A 12,809-nucleotide genomic window follows, 5' to 3' on the forward strand; every position below is an offset into this window, starting at 1 on the left:
AAGGGAATAACCCAGATGGATCATCCCATTTTGTTCCAATCTAATTTTTCATATATTTAAGGTTTGAAACTTACTAGAACACTTTCAAATGCTCTTAAGTAGATTCAAATCAATTTAGACATTTTCAAAAGCCTTCAAAAATTTCTCCAACTTGCTGAAACTTTAACTTTTGGCATACTTGATAAAGCTTTTCAAACCCAATCTCTTGGACTACTTGAAACATTACAAAAATAATCTTCAAAGATAGGAAACACATTAGTAGTTTTCTTAAATGGTTTGTGATCATCAAAATTAATTTTGGAGCAACAAGTATAGCCACTAGTGAGAAGGTTTTATCATAATCAATTCCATACCTTTGCCTGAAACCCTTCGCCACCAACCTAGTCTTGTAGGTTTCAACTTGGCCATCTACTCTGATCTTCTTCTTGAAGATCCATTTGCATTCTATTAGGGTCACACCCTCAGATGCATCAATCAAAGTCTATACTTAGTTGATATACATAGAGTCCATATCGGATTTCATGGCCTTTAGTCATCTGCCAGAGTCTCTACTTATGATAACTTTCGAGCATGTCTACTAACAAATACCTTATGTTCAGTAGGATAGAAGAAATAGTTCCTTTAGTTTTCTTAGGATACCGTATAAATCTATATTTACCTGATCTAGCACTTAGTTTATATCCAAAAATATTTCTGACATAAGCAGGATAGTCCCATATCTTAAGATATTTAAGACTAAACTTCTTTCCTTTCTATATCTTATATAGAGTGCTAGCAATAGACTTTGAAGGCACCTTGTTCAATATATATGCGGTGGTTACTAGGACATATCTCCAGAAAGATATTGGAAGATTGATGAAGCACATCATGGATCGCCCCGTACCCTCAAAGTGCTATTCCTCCTTTCTACCATACCATTTAACTATGATGTATAAGGAGGTGTCTATTCAGAGAGAATGCCTTTATCCTTGAGATAATCGAGAAATTCACTAAACAAATATTCTGCTCCTCGATCAGATTGAAGAACCTTGATATTTTTTTTATTTTATATCTTGACCATACATTGATAGTCCTTAAACTTATCAAAGGATTCAGATTTATGTTTTATCAAGTACACATATCCAAATCTTGATAGATCATCTGTAAAAGTGATGAAGTAGAAATATCCTCCTCTGGTTTGAGTTATCATCAGCCCACATCAAGAAATTCACTAGATAAGTATTTTCCTCCTCGATCAAATCAAAGAATCTTGATATTTTTTCAGTTTATTTTTCGATCATCATTGACACTCCTTAAACTTATCAAAGGCTTTGAATTTGTGTTTCATCAAGTACACATATACAAATCTTGATAGATCATCCGTAAAGGTGCTGAAGTAAGATTATCCTCCTCTGACTTGAGTTGTCATCGGTCCAATATATCTGAATGTACTTGGGCTAACAACTCACTTGCCCTCTCTCCATGTCCAGTGAATGGAGTCTTGATCATCTTATCCATGAGACAAGATTCACAAATTTCATATGATTCATAATCATAGGAGTCAAAAAACTTTTATTTGTACAACTTGTTTATTCTTCACTCACTAATATGAGTCTATGATTCATAATCATAGACTCATCTCGAATTTCATGGCATCAAACTATTTCTGAGAGTCAGACCTTTGCATAGCATCTATGTAGGTAATCGGATCCTCGTCGTTCTCATTTAGTTCAACAGGATCCCATCTCGAATTAAGAAACTATAATATCTATTCGATTGATGCGATACTCTATTGGACCTCTTTAATGGTGCCTCTATAGGCTCAGGATTTGATTCTTCAATCAAATCTGATTCTGTATGTGCTAGTACTTCTACCTCATGAACTTCACTAAGTTTGATTTTAGTAGCATTAGTTCTTTTTCCAAAAACTTCTTTTCTAGAAAGACTGTCCTGTTGCTGACGAATATCTTTTGTTCTTCAGCGAGGAAGTAGTACTCTTTAGTTTCTTTAAAAGGTGACTTGGTCATCTTACCAAGAAGATAGGATTCATAGATCGGTAATGATTCACAATCATTAATTTCAAAGATGCACTCCTTGATTAATCTGTCTATCCTATTCTTATTCACATGACCCAGCCTATAATGCCAAAGGTACAAATTGCTAACATTATCTATCCTAGGGTATTTATTCGATATGTACATTACACTAACAAGCCGTGATAATAAGTATATACCATATGTCAATTGTCCTCATATGATTTTAGTATCATTCATAATGATATCACAAAAATCATCCTTTATTAAAAATTTAAAATTGAGTTTGGCCAAAAGGCCTACAGAGATGAATTCATCATAAAAGAAGGATAATAAGAACATTTATCTAACACGACACTAGACTCAAAAACAAGCTTCATAGTTCCTAAGGCTAGAACTAAAACAAGACTTCTATCTCTAACATTCAGAAACCGCTTATCTTTTCTAAATTTTCTACTGACCTGTAGTCCCTGCAATGAATTACAAATATTAATTGGACTTCTAGAATCAATACTCAGGTAGTAGTATCACAAATAGAGAAATTATAATGAGTTATCATATAAGTATCTTGTGAAGCAATAAATTGCTTGCTTCTCTTATTCATTGGCCTGTTTGGATCAAGAAAGCTATATATACAGGATAGTTCCTCTTCCAATGATCCAGTTTCTTGTACAAGAAGTATTCTGCCTTCTCTTATCGACCTTCAATTTTTTGCTCCACTTCATCTTTAGATGGTGGCACGACTCTTTTGCACCTTCTTTTTTTTCTCTCTTGAAGGAACGTTGACCTGCAAATGATACTCCATGACATGCATCGGCTCCTTCTGAGCTGATGGTCCTTCTTGAATGTCTGCAGCAACCCTAGTAAACCATAGTAGTTCATTGCTGGCTTAGTCATTCTATAATGACTCAAGAAGAGTAGGTAGAATTTCAGTAGTGAGTTTAGGATAGTATCCTTATCCAACTGTTCATGTAATGGAAAGTCAAATTTGCTCAGACATTCAATCTACTCAATCATATACAATACATGATCGATGCCTCTTCTCACATATGGGCATTAAACACAGCACAGGAGTTTTATGTCTCTCGACATCCTCAGGGGTACCGAAAGACTCATTCAATAATTGAATCATATCTTCAGATTAGCATCCTCGAACTTACTACTAGGTTCGTCATTCATGGCTGCCCTCATGATGCAACATACTATCATACGGTTAATGAGCCACTTCAAATAAGTATCTTTCACAGCATGGGGTGTGTTGGCAGTAGGTTCTTCAGGTGCAGGATCCGTAATATGTACAGGATCTTTTCATGCTCTAGGATGATTTTTAGCTTTCGATACAACTATGAAAATTTAGTTCGATAATCTTGTTGCTATCCAACAGTGATCGAAGTGATAATGTGTTGGCCATAGCTGAAAAAAAATTAAAAATCTATTAGTATATGAATTATTTTAATCTTAAAGATATAGACTTTAGTTTAAAGGTTCTTTCACTATTTTATATGAATTGGTAGCCTCTTCCTCTAATTTGAAGAATTATATTAATCTCTTAATGGGTACTAAAATCCAAATAGACTGCATTTGAATCCGAATGTGGCTCGACCAACTCAAGTGCATTCATAGGTAGGTTTTTAACTAATTTTTCATCAAATAATTTCTAATAATTAGGTTTGGTCTCAGGTATCTCTTTAGCAGCATGTGGGGCCTCCACTGAAAATTTGAGTTAAGACCAACTATTAACATGACTATACCAAATGCATCCAACAAACGAATGTCTAAGCCCGAGTGTGGCTCGGCCAATCTGACCATTGATCTAAAAGGCACAACAAGATGGTCATATGATGAATGATAATTCTAATACCTAATAGACACCAGACGTATGGCACCTCTAATTCTTATTTAGAATATTAGATGCATTATAACGTACCTTAATAGCAGGCTATGAACAAGTTATCCCCATAACTGTATCATTTTAAGGATATAATAATTTAAAAATTTGATTTTTAATGATTTGAGAATAAGAAAAGAGATTGATCTGTGAGTCATAAATCTTCTCACTGACTTCATCAAGTCATGAAGAGGACTTGATACAAGTTACTCTAGAGATACCTAAATCAGTCACACTAATTTACTTAATGGCATGGGTCAACTCGAATCAATCAGTAATCTAATCAAAATATAATCTACCAAATTGGTCAGGTAAGTGAGATCGGTGGGAGGGTCTATCTCGGTTTGCCTTAGACACTATCAAAATGGCCAGGTAAGTAGACTACCAATTAAAAATCACTGATCGAATTGCTATGCAATATTGCTAAACTTACCTTAGACACAAATTAATGGATTAGTTTCAATTCAGTCAACCAAAGAACTCGAGCTAAACATTTGAGCCATGATCATGATCTAATTGGTATGGTCAAAAATATGAACTTAATCAAGCTATAACTATTGAGATTGATCTAGAGAAATTCTGACCTAATCTAATTCAATATTAGATTAGATATAATCAATTTCTCTAATTGATCTATATTTATTTTAACCCTAGGTCTAATCTATTAATGATCTGATTCTACTAACCCATTGCTCATCGATTTATGAAGTATCTTAAGATCTTCAATTCTCAAATCTAGATCTTTTTAAAAACTTAATTTCAAATTAAGTATGTAAAATGTATGTTTCAGTTTGTAGAACTATTCTACTAAGATTTCAAGTAAAGCATACCATATGTTTCAAATCAAAATCTAATTTTCAAATCTATATTTAATAATTAAACATGTATCAATTTCATGTATACATCCTATGTATCATAGAAAATTTAGATTTTTACATCAAATGCAACATACAATTCAGATCATAAAATTTAATTTTTATATTTAAATTTATTTTGTTAAAATTATAATTAACCATAAATTACTTTCAATCTAATCTAAACATATTTATGATCAAAATAATTTTAAATTTTTTTTGCTATTCTTCATCATGAGACTTGATCACAATGGTATCTCTACACATCATAAAAGCATCCCATCCAATAAAAAGAGAGGATCTTTAAACCCAACTGACTCTTATGATCGAATGGCTTGGTGATCTTCTCAATTCGAGTATTGGGCTACTAAGATCTAAAATCTAATTTTAAAAATTAATTAATGAATATATAAATTATCATACAATCCATGCATACACATAATCATACAAATACGATGTGGATCTAATCTTATTAGATCAATACATAAATTTATTTCAAATCTAAACTTACTTTTATATAGTATATAAAATAATCAATTTAGATCCAAAATAATATAAAAATCTATTCTAAACACATGTATGATTGTATAAAAAAATTTTGATTAGAGATGTGATCAAACATATATCGATATTATGCTGAAATCATATCTGAAACTTAGTCAAACAAATTCAGACCTGAGCCTGATTCAAACATCAATTTTTTAATTAAATTATATCAAAAAAATCTATCAAAATAGATTTAAATTAATGTATAATCAGATATTAAATCAGCATAAAAATCTACATAAAAAATTTTTGCTAAAATAGATTTTCAGCAGTCCAGATTCAGGGGCTGATTTTAATTTGATACTCTAGTCAAAACTAGATAAAAAATATACAGAAGATATCAGAAGAATAAGGTTTAATCACATCAAAAGTTTTGATTCAAAACCAAACCAAAAAAAAATTAGAAAAATCTTAAAATTTGACTATGCGATCATGACATATAGGGCTGGCTCTAATACCAATTGAAAAAAAATTATTTGATCGCATCGAATGTAGGAGGAAAGAATAGATTAGTAATTAAAATTTTTTATAATATTTATAAAATCTCATCTTGATTTATAGTAAAAAATAATCAAGGTTAAAGAAGCTCCTCAATCAATATGCTTCGTGAGATCCGGATGCGCGGATCCTCTACTTCGCGTGTACGCCAAACTCTATAGAAGAGATAGATGAATGTCTTCTTCGAAAAAGAAGGAGAAGAAGCTTTGAGATCGGATCTCAAAGTCTTGGAACAGTCCACACACTGCCACAAAGGAGGGAGGATGCCAAGAAAGAGAGAGACGCCTAAGGAGAGGTGACACCCAAGGGGAGGGGATGCCCAAGCCTTTCTCATACCTAAATTAGTTGATTGATTGATTGTTTATCTTCTTCACACCCCTTCTTATATAGGTAAGAGGTTTTAGATCAAATCAATTTTTTTTAGATGCTAGAAAAAAAACTCTCTATGTTTGAATCAAATCCAAACTCTTTAAAACATAAGAAATCCCAATCCAAGCAGGAGAGGCACCAACTTGTGCCTCCCTTCATAACGCCACATGCCAAAGGGAGGGGACTATTTCCAACCCCTTCCAACCACCTTGATCGATCCACATGGTGAGACAATAGTGGGAAAAGGTGGCTAAGTACATCAAATTAGATTTGGATCAATTCAATTCAATTCGAATCCGATTCAAACCAATTTCAAAAAGACTGCTAATCCTAATCCAATTAAGATTCTTCTCCAAGTCTAACTTGATAAATTAACCCAATCAATTCTTAATAAAATTAAGTTCAATTAAATTAGATCTGATGTAAAGTAATTAGGACTCAATCCATTCTCTCATAATTGCATGAAACTTTGATTTGATCAATTTCATCTCCGAAATCAAACTCGCACCTCATATGCAGTACTAGCAGAATATAGTCAGTGTTTAATTCTATATGACTTATAACTTAACTCTTAATTAAGTTAATCATATATTTAATCAAGTCTCAAACTTTCAAATTAAATATATAAATATTCGATCAATTCTTTTCTACATTATTTGACTTTTTGCACGACTCCATAGATTCGAACACTAAGCCAGTATTATAGGAACTTCTTTCTATACCAATTGAAGTGACCATCTAGTAATGATATCTGATGTCTGGATAAATGAATAATTATAAAGTAATATTCAAGAACCTCGATATATTGTTACCACATAATTCATCTCTTTAACCCTAATGCTAAGATGACTTAGGATTTAACTGTCAAACCTGAAACAATCATCCACATCATATTTCAATCTTTTAAATCTATCACATAGATTATCCTAACCAAGATTTTACTAAATTAAAATATAGTGATGTATGAACTCTTATAATTTGGAGGGATCAATTTTATTTTGATCCATACACAGACTTCACAAGTACTTGACTGTACCCAGTAAGCTTCCATCATTGTATCAAAAATGTAGGTGATCTGATATTAAAGTATGTGAGTTGCTTGTAAGTCACTATGGTGATCTCAGATCTGAGGAATACTTATGTCATATGTTTCACGAGCTGCTCTTGACAGTAGAGTACTCAGTAGGTGAGTCACTTATTCAGTGACGATGTACTCTTACATCTCACCTGTATGCCATATCAATATCTCTATACTTCTTATTTACGAGAACAATCAATATATATGGTACACAATGACTACACTTGATAAACATCATCATCCTATTAATGATGTGTCATTTGGTCATGAACATCCTTAAGAACTATTCGATAAATCTTCCTTTATCGATTATAATATAGTTCTAAAGACTTCATCACAATACAAAACTTCTAATAATGAAGATGTACAACTTGTGATGAAAAAATTAAAATAATTTTTATTCATTGATCAATAATTTATATACAAAAACTAATTATTTACAGTATAATAATTGGCTTTAGGATAGAATTTCTAACAAATCAATCTTTTTTTATCCAAAAGAATTTCTTAAGAATACTCATATTTAATTTGATTGATTGATAATGAAAGATAAATTTGAAAAATACTCTTCTTAAATCTTTTAAAATTGATATTATGCTAATTTTTCAAGGAAGCTATCATTTATCTTTAAAGCTAAATATTTAAAAAGAATTTTTAATTTTTTTAATTATTATAGATAGCTTACTTTTTGCCTTATATTTTAGTGTTTTATTTTTTTTGGTAAAAAGAAGAGAATAGGTTTATCTCAAATCTATTTTTACAAAGTCTATATTCTTGATAAGATATTGTAGGAGACAAATTGGAGAAGTTAATATCTTTTCTAATCCTATTTGCTTAATATCTCTTGTGAAAAGGATGAAATAATCTTTTAAAGAATAATAAAAATTTAGTCTATAATTTGCTTTGAATGATTTGTTGATATCAATTCAAAATAATTTATTATATTTTAAAATTCTCAAAATTATTTGAATTTCAAATCAAGTGGTATAAAGAAAAATCTTTCAACAAGCTATTATTTAATTCCATTAAAAGAAGATTATTTTCGCAATTGGTATTAAGAAGATTCTTCTTAAAAAAATTCTCACTTGATATCAATGGTATCATTCTTGTCTTGAACTTTATTATATTATTTTTGATAAAAAAATAAATATTTATCTCAAATATATTTATATTTATATATTTTTTATATGATATCATTTGAGATAAATTCAAAACTTTATATCTTTTTTTGAACTCAAAAAGATCAATTACTCTTCAAGGAAGAAAAAACAATCTTTACAAATTTAAACATGTTTTGTGCTTTGCTATGAATTATCTATTAAAATCCATAATTCTGAAATCTCTATCATCATTGGACCTTTAAAGCTAAAAATAATTTTATAACTAAACTTGAGAATTTATTTCTACAAAAAGAGGGGGAACATAGGTAAAAAAAAAATTGATCTTAAAAGGTTATCTAATTGAAAATAACTTGACCTATAAAACATAGGAGGAGAAAATGTTAATCTGAATTTTAATATGCTTAATTTAAAGGGGGAGACATATAGTTGAAAATTAAATTTATCTAGTATTAATTATGAAAAATAAGAGAAGAAATAATTTTGAAATGTAATAAAGAAAATTATTATTAATCTTAAAGGAAAACATTTTATGAATTTTAGCATCATGCTTGTTTTGATCTTGTGAATGTATTTGAGCATTTATGTGGTGTTCTTCATATTAATTTATTTTGAGAAATGATTTTTATATTTTATCTTGGAAATTCAAATTCTTTTGTGTTGAATTAATGTTGATCTTAAATTCCCAAACCTTTGTATTTTTGCTTTTTCTTATTTGAGCTTTCATGCACATTTTCCATTTGATTCACTTGATTTGATTGCCAAATCATCTTTGATGACTGATTGGAGTTAAAATGATTTTGAAACTTATGTATAAATCTAAACATAATGCTGAATTTTTTTTATGTGTCAAATATTATAAATTTGGTTTGCATAATCATTCTTGAAAATGAATGGGAGTTGAATTGAATCAAAATATATTTTTATTTCAAAAAATATATTTCAAAGTCCAACCTTAAAACTCATTTATAGATTTGAAAATGATATTGAGTTCTTCCATGTGCCAATCTCGTAAACTTGATTTACATGAATTTCTCTGAAAATTAACTTGGAGTTAAATATTGAATTTGAAACTTTCTTCAAATTTTTTGAAACATAATTGAAAATCTGACTTCATTATAGTATTTTTTACTTTGCTCAATAAACTCACTATACATATCTTTTCCAAATTAAATGATGTAATTCTTTTTAGAAAAGGAAAGAATGAATTTAGAGAAAAATATTATGCTTGATTTCACTGCTTGCATCTTTTGGAAAGTACTATTCTCTTTACACATCCAAAGTAATTACTGATTTTGATTGAAAATCTAAATTATAGAGACAAATTCATTCAAAAGGAGAAAAGCTTTTTAATTTCTAAATTCAAGCTAGCTTTAAGAAGATTGATACGTTTTAAACCTATTTTGAATCAAAAGATAGCACTTCAAAGGAAGATGATTCATTTGAGTCAAAATTTGACACATCCTTATATTCTAAATTTAGCATTAATTTTGATAATTTTTTTGCCCTTCCCTTCAGCTTTTTGATGTTGTCAAAAAGAGGAAGAGAAATGTTGAGTATATGCTTAATGAATTAATTCTTAAGATGCTCATCAATTTGATACTTAAAACCTTAATATGGTATTAAGATGCTCATCAATTTGATACTTAAAACCTTAATTTGATACTTAAAACCTTAATATGGTATCAAGATGCTCATCAATTTGATACTTAAAACCTTTCATTGATTTGAATTAAGAATATTCAAGAAATGTGCATTCATGTGTTTAATCTATTACTTCATGATATATATTGACAAATAGTATTAAAATATATTATATTTATTTTTATGCATATACTTAAAGTTTTGCCATCGTCAAAAAAGAGGAGATTGTTGACCCCATGATTGATTTTGATGATCGTCAAACTTATATATTATATATCTAACCATATGTTTTAAGAGTGGTTGTAGGTCTTTTCAAGTATTTAAATTGAAAAGACAATCTATGGAAAAGATCTCCTCAAAATTCACTAAGTCAAGGTCTTTAAAAAAAAAATTCAAGTTTAGACTTAGTGGAGTTTTGAAAAAATAAAACATAGATGGCTCGTTATGAAGAAAATAAATTTAAAAGATGAAAATATTATTTAGAAAAGATTGAAGCCAAGAAATTCAGATTTGGAAGGTCAAAGAACGAAGAAAAATGAAGTTGGAAAGTTTAGAGCCAACTCTGGAAGAAATCAATCCAACTCTAGTATAAAATGGGGTTGAAATTTTAGCTTAGCACGCAATCGAGTCGCTCAAATGGATCCAAGCCGGCTCTCTCAGAAGGATAGAAAACTATATTTTCAGATTGCTTACTCAAGCTAGCTCGACTACATCTGAGCCAGCTCAACTGCATCCAAGCCAGCTCGATTCATGCTCGAGCCAACTCGACTGCACGGGGACAGCACATAACGGTTAGTTTTCTACACTTTTCCAACAACTAGTTTTCTGTACTTTTCCAACGGCTAGTTTTTGGGTCTAACAGCTATTCCAAGTGCTCCAATGGTCAAAACTCATTCTCAAGCCTCTTCCAAGGTTATAAAAAGCAAGAGAATTATTTGGAAAGTAAGAGGAAGTAAATTAAAGGAGAAAAATTTCAGATTTTGTGAGCACCATTGAATATCCAACAAAAAGAAGGGAAAGAGAGGAAAGTTGTGCATTGTTTTCAGCAAGCATTCAAGAGCAACCTTTTACAATATCTTTTTCATCCTCTCAAGCATCAAAAGGAGAAGTTGAAGCTTTATTTGGGCAGCACATCAACAACTTCTTCGAACATAAGAGTTATTTTCTATTTTTTTGTTTTGATCTGAAATTTCTTATCTTGTACTTTTGATTTCTTTATAAGTTTCTTTGAGAGAAAGAAACTTGAGGTTAGGCCCATCCAAGCTCAAAATTGAACCAATATAAGGTTTGGTTGGTAAGCTCAAAAAATCTACTGGATTGTTGTGAGCCTGAAAAACTAATGGTGTAAAAATTTTGATTGGTTGACCTAGGTTAAAACTAATTGGGCTTGTTTGTGAGCTTGAGAAAATAAACACAATGTAATCAAGAAAAGATTATAGTGAAAATCTCAAGAAAAATTTTGAAAGTAGATGTCGGAATGGGTTACTCCGAACCATTATAAAGTTTTGTGTATTTGTGTTATGGCCTTCCTTATTTGTTCTGCTTAGCTTTTAATATCTACTTGCATTGTTTTAATACTTGCATAGCATCTTTTATATGTTGATTCTGCTACTATTTACATTGTACACATCTTCATCACATCTTTGGATTATGATTAAAGCACATACTTAATAAAGTTTAATTTGGCTTAAAATTTATAAGAATCCAATTCAACCCTCCCTTTGGGTTGCTACCTCTGGACAATAGAATTCAATTCAAGGAGCTAGAATTTCCACACATGCTAGCATGCATACTATTATGCGATTGGATCCAAAATTTTAATCAACCATAACAAATGGATCCTTGATCAATTCCTTTATGTATGTGATCCATTGGATTCCACATCTAGTTAGTTGTAGATTCGAATATAAGTTGACTTAATCTGATTAGAATCCTTCTAATCAATTAAGGTTCAAATCATACCGATCCAAGTTTAACAATTAGAACTCTTTCTAATTGAGGATCAAATTAAATATTTTAATTCAATCAAACTTATAAGTTAAGATCGATGTCTAGCAATATATCATGACTATCCAAAAGATATAAAATTTGATAGAAATACCAAATATATCCTTCAGTAGTAAGTTACTATATAATTGATCCTTGTATTAGTGTCCACATAAGTAGCTTATGAGATTAGCCACCCTCTCCATCAAACATACATAGGATGCGCCAGTCTATCCAAAAATATTGATCTCCGATCAAATAATCCTATGATCAAAATATTTAAGATTAAGATTTTAGATCTCACTGGCATGAACTCTTTATGGTCCTAAAATCATTGCCCTAATCAATGGAGTTCATCATAATATTAAACACAATAAGATGTAGCTGCAATGATGAATAAAAAATATCTCATTTATAAATGAATAATATCATTACATGAGTTGAAATTTACATAGAAAAATCTTATCATATTACATATGTGATTGGCTTATAGGACATTAATCTTTCAATCTCCTACTTGCACTAAAGTCAATCGCCTTTGTATCTAATCCCATACAATCGAGATGGTGATCAAACAACTACTATGATATGACCTTAGTAAATGAGTCTGCTATATTATTCTTAGTATCAATTCATTCTATTACTACATCTCATCTCTCGAGAATTTTTCGAATAAGATGAAAGCATCTGAGAATGTGCTTGGACTTTTGATGAGACCTAGATTTTTTGGTTGAGCGTGTTATCACAATAGAGTGGTACTGGTCATACTATCTCAGGAACCACACCCAATTATATATTTTCATCTAGACAGCTTTC

The sequence above is a fragment of the Elaeis guineensis genome, chromosome 4, assembly GCF_000442705.2.
Source record: "Elaeis guineensis isolate ETL-2024a chromosome 4, EG11, whole genome shotgun sequence".
In the NCBI taxonomy this organism is placed as follows: Eukaryota; Viridiplantae; Streptophyta; class Magnoliopsida; order Arecales; family Arecaceae; genus Elaeis; species Elaeis guineensis.